The sequence below is a fragment of the Oncorhynchus masou genome, unplaced genomic scaffold (assembly GCF_036934945.1).
Source record: "Oncorhynchus masou masou isolate Uvic2021 unplaced genomic scaffold, UVic_Omas_1.1 unplaced_scaffold_4831, whole genome shotgun sequence".
NCBI lineage: Eukaryota > Metazoa > Chordata > Actinopteri > Salmoniformes > Salmonidae > Oncorhynchus > Oncorhynchus masou.
The window spans coordinates 11190-23096 of record NW_027011226.1 but is presented as its reverse complement, the minus strand read 5'-3'; the positions used below and the strand labels follow the sequence as shown (position 1 = coordinate 23096).

General features: G+C 46.5%; 1 pseudogene; it reads right to left on the bottom strand.

Moving 5' to 3' along the window:
- Positions 1-1184: 1184 nt before the first annotated feature.
- LOC135535339 (mothers against decapentaplegic homolog 7-like) lies at positions 1185-1749 on the bottom strand (annotated as a pseudogene).
- Positions 1750-11907: the final 10158 nt, after the last annotated feature.

Genomic DNA, 11907 nt, shown 5'->3' with positions numbered 1-11907 from the left:
TTTACTGCTAAGTTAAATGTGTAAACCAAAACGTTCAACTGACTGCCATTTACTGCTAAGTTAAATGTGTAAACCAAATGTCTAGTTTCTAGTATGCTACTCTTACAGCCTATTTCCATCCTACAGAAGACATCATTCAAGAACATCTGGATTCACCTCAGCACCTCAGCACCTCAGCACCTCAGCACCTCAGTACCTCAGTACCTCAGCACCCCAGTACCTCAGCACCTCTGTACCTCAGCACCTCAGTACCCCAGCACCTCAGCACCTCTGTACCTCTGTACCCCAGTACCTCAGTACCTCAGCACCCCAGTACCTCAGCACCTCTGTACCTCAGCACCTCAGTACCCCAGCACCTCAGCACCTCTGTACCTCTGTACCCCAGTACCTCAGTACCTCAGCACCCCAGTACCTCAGCACCTCTGTACCTCAGCACCTCAGTACCCCAGCACCTCAGCACCTCTGTACCTCTGTACCCCAGTACCTCAGTACCTCAGCACCCCAGTACCTCAGCACCTCTGTACCTCAGCACCTCAGTACCCCAGCACCTCAGCACCTCCTGTGCCCTCTGTACCCCAGCACCTCAGCACCTCAGCACCTCAGCACCTCTGTACCTCAGCACCTCAGTACCTCAGCACCCCAGCACCTCAGCACCTCAGCACCTCAGCACCTCAGCACCTCTGTACCTCAGCACCTCAGCACCTCAGCACCTCAGCACCTCAGCACCTCAGCACCTCAGCACCTCAGCACCTCAGCACCCACATAAAAAAACACCAGTAGATAAATATAATTTCTCTTATTTATTTTGGCATTTCTTTGTTTGTATTTATATTAAGCAAAGTGCATCTTATTTTATTTTTCTCATCAACACATTGCACAATACATAAATAATGATGCATATAAAACGTCTTCATATTTACAAGTAATAATATATTTATATATATATAACATAAAATACATTTTCGCTTTTAATTTCACTTTTAATTAAATCTTTGAGTCATTTGTCATATTAAACAAGTTTATTGGGTTTTGTTTGTCTCTTCTTTAAACATCTTCCTTTTTGAAGCACTGTCTTCTGGGAAAAAAGTAAAGGTGAGGGACTAGTCTGTGTCCTCCGTTCCCTCCTGGTCCTCCGGAATGGGGAGAACGAGGGAGGGAAGAAGGGAAGGAAGGTGATCCCGTTTTTATTGGTTGTTGAATATGACCTCCAGCCAACAGGGACAGCTACTAATAAACTGTCTTGTGTGGCACTGACCCCAGCCCTTCCTGGCCAGTCTGTCACAGTGAAAGCCAGTCCTCGGCTGCTGTGTGAACTCGTGATGAGGCCTCTGCAGGCTGTCTGCCTTCTCAAAGTCAAAGGCCTTAATGGAGAAGCCGGGGGAACACTTATGCACCAGTAAGGTCTGCAGTCGGGGTTGTCCAGTGTGGCCGACTTGATAAAGATGGGGTAGCAGCTGGGTTGTACACCCACACCCCGTCCGGCTCGCGACTCAGCTGGATGCCGTAGCCGATCTTGGTCCGCACCATCTCAGCCAGCGGGCTCTTGTTGTCGGAGCTGAGCTGGCCCAGGCAGAAGCCGTTCCCTTGAGGTAGGTCATAGAAGATGTCCAGGGAAGGCTCCTGGACCGAGTAGAGGCGCCCCACACGGGTCTTTTCCTCCCAGTACGCAACCACGCACCAGTGGGATCTGTCGCCCGACTCCTGGAGAGCCTGGGAATCTATAGGGAGAGACAGAGAGACGGAGGAGGTTTACAACACTGGACTGAACATACAGCAGATTAAACATAACATGTATTTTATTCATTTCAAATGAGTGACTCAGAAGGAAAGATGAAATGAGGAGAGAGGATAGGACAGATGAGGGAAGAGGGATGAAAGGAGAGGGGGGGGGTAGAGGATTAAGGAAGCAGACTGGCCAACATTGAGTTCATTAGTGAGTCAACAGGAAAACCAGTCTTTTTATTGTCTGATGATGCAGTGGCTGAGAGATTTAAGAGAGATTCTTATCAACAAAACTCAATTAAGTCTTAAAAAAGTCTGTAAACGAGGAGATAAAAGAAACAAACTGTTTCTACTGTCAACTATTAACTAAATACTGTATGTAGACATTTCACAATATGTTTCAACTACAAAGCGCGACGACTCAAAAAGTATGAATCAATATCACAGTGCATCCTTCATTACACAATCATCACCTCCAAAAACAACAGACATTTCTGGAATTCGCACAAGAAAAGCAACTAGACAGGACACACACAGACACACACAGACACGCACACACACACACGCACGCACGCACACACACACACACACACAGACACACACAGAGACACACAGAGACACACACACGCACGCACACACACACACACACACACACACACACACACACACACACACACACACACACACACACACACACACACACACACACACACACACACACACACACACACACACACACACACACACACACACACACACCCATCCAATCCCTGTTTATACAAGCCTTAATGGTTATCTTCTGTCTGGAGCCTTGTATTTTCCTTACAGGCCGACTAACACTGTTCTGACGTCAAGCAGATGGTAAATGTGTCCTAATCACTGTTTTATAGCCGTTCAACTCATTCTACCACGGGAAATTACAAGTAATACGTTTAATATTCAAGAGAGGGCAACCAGAAGGAAATGTAGCTTCTCTTTGAAAGACAGTGTAAAAGCCTCTTAAATGACACCCGATTCCCTTCACAGTGCAGTACTAGTAGAGTGTCCTTTTGGGAGGCCTGTTATAAGAGCTGCTCTCCACTCTGCACACAGGAAGGGTTTGATTAAAGGAGAGGAAAGGAAGGGCCCAATAAAACCCCAGGAAGGAGACATGGCAGTTATACTACAGCTACAAACAACTAGGACTGAAAAGTCATCATCACCACCAAGTCAAGGTACAGGAGCACAGCACACGAGGTAAACAACTTCCTTTATGAGTAAACGCCTCGGTATTCAGAGAGAGAGAGCTGTAAAATAGACAACGGCACCTAATGTGATTGGTTGAAAATCTGCGCCTACTGTAGTGTTGCAAGATTCCAGGTAACTTTCCCTAATGACCAGGTTTTCCAGAAATACAGTTTGGAAAGATTCCTGGATCACAAAGGAATAAGCAAGGGAATTCAGAATCCGGATTTCTGGAAAACCTGGTATTTTTGTATCTTCTCTGAGAGGGTTAGACATTCAATGGTTAAAAGTTCACAAAACAAAAAAAGGGGTTCTCCCCCCCCCCCACACACACACCCCCCCCCCCCTCTCTCCAGTCCTTTCATCTTTCTGGGCCGGCAGAATGTAGTCAGTAATTTGTGTAGCAGAAGAACCAGAGCTGAGACAGAGCAGAGGGAACTATCCAGTTCTGCTAATAGAGTGGTATCTCAGGCTGCTCTCGTCAGGCTGCTCCACAGCCTGTTATTAGAGCCAGTCTTCATCTCAAATGGCTTCCTATTCACTATACAATGTAGCCCATAGTGCTCTGGTCTAAAGTAGTGCACTATATAGGGAATAGGGTGCCAGCCCTGGTCTAAAGTAGTGCACTATATAGGGATTAGGGTGCCAGCTCTGGTCTAAAGTAGTGCACTATATAGAGAATAGGGTGCCAGCTCTGGTCTAAGTAGTGCACTATATAGGGATTAGGGTGCCAGCCCTGGTCTAAAGTAGTACACTATATAGGGAATAGGGTGCCAGCTCTGGTCTAAAGTAGTGCACTATATAGGGATTAGGGTGCCAGCCCTGGTCTAAAGTAGTGCACTATATAGGGGATTAGGGTGCCAGCTCTGGTCTAAAGTAGTGCACTATATAGGGAATAGGGTGCCAGCCCTGGTCTAAAGTAGTGCACTATATAGGGATTAGGGTGCCAGCTCTGGTCTAAAGTAGTGCACTATATAGGGTATAGGGTGCCAGCTCTTGTCTAAAGTAGTGAACTATATAGGGAATAGGGTGCCAGCCCTGGTCTAAAGTAGTGCACTATATAGGGAATAGGGTGCCAGCGCTGGCCTAAAGTAGTGCACTATATAGGGAATAAGGTGCCAGCCCTGGTCTAAAGTAGTGCACTATATAGAGATTAGGGTGCCAGCTCTTGTCTAAAGTAGTGAACTATATAGGGATTAGGTGCCAGCTCTGGTCTAAAGTAGTGCACTATATAGGGAGTAGGGTGCCAGCCCTGGTCTAAAGTAGTGCACTATATAGGAATAAGGTGCCAGCCCTGGTCTAAGGTAGTGCACTATATAGAGATTAGGGTGCCAGCTCTGGTCTAAAGTAGTGCACTATATAGGGAATAGGATGCCAGCCCTGGTCTAAAGTAGTGCACTATATAGAATAGGGTGCCAGCTCTGGTCTAAAGTAGTGCACTCTATAGGGAATAGGGTGCCAGCCCTGGTCTAAAGTAGTGCACTATATAGGGAATAAGGTGCCAGCCCTGGTCTAAAGTAGTGCACTATATAGAGATTAGGGTGCCAGCTCTGGTCTAAAGTAGTGCACTATATAGGGAATAGGGTGCCAGCCCTGGTCTAAAAAGTAGTGCACTATATAGGGAATAGGGTGCCAGCCCTGGTCTAAAGTAGTGCACTATATAGGGAATAGGGTGCCAGCTCTGGTCTAAAGTAGTGCACTCTATAGGGAATAGGGTGCCAGCCCTGGTCAAAAGTAGTGCACTATATAGGGAATAGGGTGCCAGCTCTGGTCTAAAGCAGTGCACTATATAGGGATTAGGGTGCCAGCTCTGGTCTAAAGTAGTGCACTATATAGGGAATAGGGTGCCAGCTCTGGTCTAAAGTAGTGCACTATATAGGGATTAGGGTGCTGAGCTCTGGTCTAAAGTAGTGCACTATATAGGGAATAGGGTGCCAGCTCTGGTCTAAAGTAGTGCACTATATAGGGATTAGGGGTGCCAGCTCTGGTCTAAAGTAGTGCACTATATAGGGAATAGGGTGCCAGCTCTGGTCTAAAGCAGTGCACTATATAGGGATGAGGGTGTCAGCCCTGGTCTAAGTAGTGCACTATATAGGGAATAAGGTGCCAGCCCTGGTCTAAAGTAGTGCACTATATAGAGATTAGGGTGCCAGCTCTGGTCTAAAGTAGTGCACTATATAGGGATTAGGGTGCCAGCTCTGGTCTAAAGTAGTGCACTATATAGGGATTAGGGTGCCAGCTCTGGTCTAAAGTAGTGCACTATATAGGGAATAGGGTGCCAGCTCTGGTCTAAAGTAGTGCACTATATAGGGAATAGGGTGCCAGCTCTGGTCTAAAGTAGTGCACTCTATAGGGAATAGGGTGCCAGCCCTGGTCTAAAGTAGTGCACTATATAGAAGTAGGGTGCCAGCTCTGGTCTAAAGCAGTGCACTATATAGGGATTAGGGTGCCAGCTCTGGTCTAAAGTAGTGCACTATATAGGGAATAGGGTGCTGTTTTGGACGCACCTCCAGAGTTCATTAGGAACTGGTGGTAAAAGGAATACGACAACACTGGGGAGGGAAAACATTTCTTCCACAAAATGACAGGCTGTTCGTGGGCCGTTGTCTTTGAAGTCGGCCGATGTAAAGGCCAAGGGGGAATTATCGTAAATCCAACCAGCTCGCTCCTGGCTATTGAGGACATAGTATTTATGTTTGAGAAAGAAAAGAAACATTCCTCAAACTGACTGAGGATAAAAGATTGAGGAAAGAGGCACAAAGGGAGAGCAGGCCACTCCTCCCTCTCTATGTGTGTGTGTGTGTGTGTGTGTGTGTGTGTGTGTGTGTGTGTGTGTGTGTGTGTGTGTGTGTGTGTGTATGATTTCAAAGGTCTCAAAGTTAATATTCTCATTGTTCTTGGATGTGAGCGATTCGAGGCAAAGCTCTCACCTGTGGGCTGTGCTCTCTCTACACTTCCATGCTTCCCCCCCATCTCTCTCTCTGTCTCTCTCCCTCCCTCCCTCCCTCCCTCCCTCCCTCCCTCCCTCCCTCCCTCCCTCCCTCCCTCCCTCCCTCCCTCCCTCCCCCTCAGTTCAATTCAAATGGGCTTTATTGGCATGGGAAACATGTTTACATTGCTAAAGCAAGTGAAATAAACAAACAAAACTAAGAAGAAAATCTAACAACGTCAACAAAAAAGGATTATAAATGAACAGTCATTTTCAAGTGTTATATTATCATCTAGGAGTGTTTTAGCGATGTGTAGTGTTTTAGCGATGTGTAGTGTTTTAGCGATGTGTAGTGTTTTAGCGATGTGTAGTGTTTCAGCGATGTGTAGTGTTTCAGCGATGTGTAGTGTTTTAGCGATGTGTAGTGTTTTAGCGATGTGTAGTGTTTCAGCGATGTGTAGTGTTTTAGCGATGTGTAGTGTTTTAGCGATGTGTAGTGTTTTAGCGATGTGTAGTGTTTTAGCGATGTGTAGTGTTTTAGCGATGTGTAGTGTTTCAGCGATGTGTAGTGTTTTAGCGATGTGTAGTGTTTTAGCGATGTGTAGTGTTTTACGATGTGTAGTGTTTTAGCGATGTGTAGTGTTTCAGCGATGTGTAGTGTTTCAGCGATGTGTAGTGTTTTAGCGATGTGTAGTGTTTTAGCGATGTGTAGTGTTTTAGCGATGTGTAGTGTTTTAAACGATGTGTAGTGTTTTAGCAATGTGTAGTGTTTTAGCAATGTGTAGTGTTTTAGCGTGTGTAGTGTTTCAGCGATGTGTAGTGTTTTAGCGATGTGTAGTGTTTCAGCGATGTGTAGTGTTTTAGCGATGTGTAGTGTTTTAGCGATGTGTAGTGTTTTAGCGATGTGTAGTGTTTTAGCGATGTGTAGTGTTTTTAGCGATGTGTAGTGTTTTAGCGATGTGTAGTGTTTTAGCGATGTGTAGTGTTTTTAGCGATACTTGTAGTATGAATAGTGGGGGAAGATAAATAAACAGATAAGCTATTGGTGGTTTTCACAACGTTGTTGGTTCTCCACTGGTTTCCATTTCCTCATGGCAACGGCCCACACATCTTGCTGCTGTGATTGCACAGGGTATTTTGCCGAACAATATCGGACTTTATCAATGTTGTTTTCGTTTTTTAACTAGTCGGATTTTCTTCATTCTACCACTCTCTGTTTAGGGCCAGACAGCATTCCAATTGGCTGTTTTTGGTTGATTCTTTCCAGTATGTCAAATGGTTATCTTTTTCTCTCTTGTGATTTGTTGGGTCTATAATTCTGCTGTCCTGGGGCTCGGTGGGGTCTGTTTGTGTTTGTGAACAGAGCCCCAGAACCAGTTGGCTGAGGGGGAATCTTCTCTAGGTTCATCTCTCTGTAGGTGGGGACTTTGTGGTGGAATATGTGGGCATTGCTTCCTTTTAGGTGGTTGTAGAATTTAACAGATCTTTTCTGTATGTTGATAACTAGTGGGTATAGTCCTTATTCTGCTCTGCATGCATTGGTAGGGTTTTGCATTGAAGACAAAGTATAATTGAGCAGAATTCTGCATGCAGAGTCTGAATTGGGTGTTTGTCCCATTTTGTGACGTCAAACCTCACAACTGTAGAGGGAAGTGCGTTCTATAACTGATCCTAATTGGGATGTCAAGATTTCTGTTCCCTTTGATGGCATAGAAGACCCTTCTTGCCTTGTCTCTTTGATAGTTCACAGCTTTGTGGAAGTTATCTGTGGTGCTGATGTTAAGGCTGAGGTGGGTATAACTCTTTGTGTGTTCTAGAGCGACAGTGTCTAGATACAATTTGTATTTGTTGTCCTGGCAACTGGACCTATCTTACTGAGATTTACTGTCCAGGGCCCAGGTCTGACAGAATCTGTGCAGAAGATCTAGGCCCTGCTGTAGGCCCTCCTTGGTCGGGGACAGAAGCAACAGATCATAAGCAAACAGTAGACATTTGACTTCAGATTCTAGTAGGGTGAGGCCAGGTGCTGCAGACTCTCTCTCTCTCTCTCTCTCTCTCTCTCTCTCTCTCTCTCTCTCTCTCTCTCTCTCTCTCTCTCTCTCTCTCACTCCCTTTCTCTCCTCTGTAAGTTTGTTATTCTTGAGAATAAAGGTAGAGAGGAGAGAGACACACCGAGAGAGAGAAAGCGAGGGGCCTGGCAGGCTGCGTCGGAGGTCATTACACGGCTGCTTGTCTGAGCCTGTCATCACAGCCTGAAACCACAGAGGTATTCATCACAGCCTGAAACCACAGAGGTATTCATCACAGCCTGAAACCACAGAGGTATTCATCACAGCCTGAAACCACAGAGGTATTCATCACAGCCTGAAACCACAGAGGTATTCATCACAGCCTGAAACCACAGAGGTATTCATCACAGCCTGAAACCACAGAGGTATTCATCACATGGTTTCGTGCCCAATACACACACTACATTGAGGGAGAGAGAGAGAGAGAGAGAGAGAAAGAAAGAGACACAGAGAGACAGAGAGAGACAGAGAAAGAGTTAGACAGAGAGACAGAGAGAGAGAGAGAGAGAGAGACAGAGAAAGAGTTAGAGAGAGACAGAGAGACAGAGAGAGAGAGAGAGAGACAGAGAAAGAGTTAGAGAGAGAGACAGAGAGACAGAGAGAGAGAGAGACAGAGAGAGAGAGAGAGAGAGAGAGAGAGAGAGAAGCGAGCTTCCCAGCCAAAACATTTCCGGAAAAGTTTGTGCATATATTATGAAGACATTTTAATTTTTTCTGGAGGCAAGACGAAGTCTACGACCCTCGTCGATTGGTCAACAGTGGGGATTCTTACAGAAGTCTACGACCCTGGCCGGTGATTGGTCAACAGTGGGGATTCTTACAGAAGTCTGTGTTGTCATTCAACGAGAGACAATTTGTTTTCCTGCACATTTTTAGATCTCCTCGTCAAAAACGTCAAAAATGAATGACACATTCCTTGAGATGAATTCAGACTATTTTAAGGAAGTGTATTCAAATGGACAAACAGTACTACAGTTTTTCAGCGAAGGTTTAAGGGAGTACGCAAGCACACTCATTCAGCCGAACTGAAGAATGCTTTGTGGGTTCAATTCCCAGGGCCACCAATATGTAAAATATATGCACACATAACTAAAGTACTGTGGATAATGGTGTCTGCTAAATGAATATATTGAATATATATTATTGTTACAGGACTCGTTAAGTGGATGCCACGGCGGAACAGTCCTGCCGTCCGAGACATATAAGTGTTGTATCTGGCTCTGTGCTGGCTGTCAATGACAACCCAGGGAAATCCAGGGAAAGCATGTGGATGTATCTGGCTCTGTGCTGGCTGTCAATGACAGTACAACCCAGGGAAAGCATGTGGATGTCCAGGGCTCTCTATCTATCAACCTGAACCAGGGAAACATCTGGCCCCGGGTGGTTGAGTACAACATATTTAATATATATATATATATAGCAATATACTTTCAAGTGACTAAAACCTGTGTAGAAATAATAATGGACCTACATTCATACAGTATCTTGACTGTGTCCAGCTCACTGATAATCACCCAAATGAAAGCTAGACACACTCAGGGAACATCAAATTAAAAACATATATATTGATAAAAGATTCAATAACGTTTAGCCAGCAAGGAAATATAGAACTATTTTTAGTGTGACACTCCAGACCTTGTTGAAGAACCAATGTGTTCCCCTGGTCAAAACCATGTCACCCTGCAGGGGCCTTTCCTCTGTCCTTCCCTTCCCTCCCGCTGTCTGTCTGGCTGTCTTCCGTTGCGTTTCTGTGACGGTGAAGATGGCAGCTGAGGTCTATTTTAACGTGGCTTGCTGACTGCCTGGCGGGCACTCTGACGACAGCGGTAGAAAGCATTCCATTCCAAAGTAACAGCGTTAGATAAGAGCATTACTGAGCTGAGAGCAGGAACACACAGACAGAGAGACAGAGACAGGGAGAGAGACACAGACAGAGACAGGGAGACAGAGTGACAGGAGAGAGACACAGACAGGGAGACAGACAGAGAGACAGAGACAGGGAGAGAGAGACAGGGAGAGAGAGACAGAGTGACAGGGAAAGAGACACAGACAGAGAGACACAGACAGAGAGAGACAGAGTGACAGAGAGAGAGACACAGACAGAGAGACAGAGTGACAGAGAGAGAGAAACAGACAGAGAGACAGAGACAGGGAGACAGAGTGACAGGGAGAGAGACAGACAGAGAGACACAGACACAGACAGAGAGAGACAGAGTGACAGAGAGAGAGAGACACAGACAGAGAGAGACAGAGTGACAGAGACACAGAGACAGGGAGAGAGACACAGACAGAGAGAGACAGAGTGACAGAGACACAGAGACGGAGACAGGAGAGAGACACAGACAGAGAGAGACAGAGTGACAGGGAGAGAGACACAGACAGAGAGAGACAGAGTGACAGAGAGACACAGACAGAGAGACAGAGACAGGGAGAGAGACACAGACAGAGAGACAGAGACAGGGAGAGAGACACAGACAGAGAGAGACAGAGTGACAGAGAGAGACACAGACAGAGAGACAGTGACAGGGAGAGAGACACAGACAGAGAGACAGAGACAGGAGAGACACAGACAGAGAGAGACAGAGTGACAGAGAGAGAGACACAGACAGAAAGACAGAGACAGGGAGAGAGACACAGATAGAGAGAGACAGAGTGACAGAGAGAGACAGAGACAGGGAGAGACAGAGACACAGACAGAGAGACAGAGTGACAGGGAGAGAGACACAGACAGAGAGAGACAGAGTGACAGAGAAGACACACAGACAGAGAGACAGAGACAGGGAGAGACAGAGACACAGACAGAGAGACAGAGTGACAGGGAGAGAGACACAGACAGAGAGAGACAGACACAGACAGAGAGAGACAGAGTGACAGGGAGAGAGACACAGACAGAGAGAGACAGAGTGACAGAGAGACACACAGACAGAGAGACAGAGACAGGGAGAGAGACACAGATAGAGAGAGACAGAGTGACAGAGAGAGAGACACAGACAGAGAGACAGACAGAGAGACAGAGACAGGGAGAGAGAGACAGGGAGAGAGAGACAGAGTGACAGGGAAAGAGACACAGACAGAGAGACACAGACAGAGAGACACAGACAGAGAGAGACAGAGTGACAGAGAGAGAGAGACACAGACAGAGAGACAGAGTGACAGAGAGAGAGAAACAGACAGAGAGACAGAGACAGGGAGACAGAGTGACAGGGAGAGAGACAGACAGAGAGACACAGACACAGACAGAGAGACAGAGTGACAGAGAGAGAGAGACACAGACAGAGAGAGACAGAGTGGCAGAGACACAGAGACAGGGAGAGAGACACAGACAGAGAGAGACAGAGTGACAGAGACACAGAGACGGAGACAGGGAGAGAGACACAGACAGAGAGAGACAGAGTGACAGGGAGAGAGACACAGACAGAGAGACAGAGTGACAGAGAGAGACAGAGTGACAGAGACACAGAGACGGGAGACAGGGAGAGAGACACAGACAGAGAGACAGAGACAGGGAGAGAGACACAGACAGAGAGACAGAGACAGGGAGAGAGACACAGACAGAGAGAGACAGAGTGACAGAGAGAGACACAGACAGAGAGACAGTGACAGGGAGAGAGACACAGACAGAGAGACAGAGACAGGGAGAGAGACACAGACAGAGAGAGACAGAGTGACAGAGAGAGAGACACAGACAGAAAGACAGAGACAGGGAGAGAGACACAGATAGAGAGAGACAGAGTGACAGAGAGAGAGACACAGACAGAGAGACAGAGACAGGGAGAGACAGAGACACAGACAGAGAGAGACAGAGTGACAGGGAGAGAGACACAGACAGAGAGAGACAGAGTGACAGAGAGAGACACACAGACAGAGAGACAGAGACAGGGAGAGACAGAGACACAGACAGAGAGAGACAGAGTGACAGGGAGAGAGACACAGACAGAGAGAGACAGACACAGACAGAGAGAG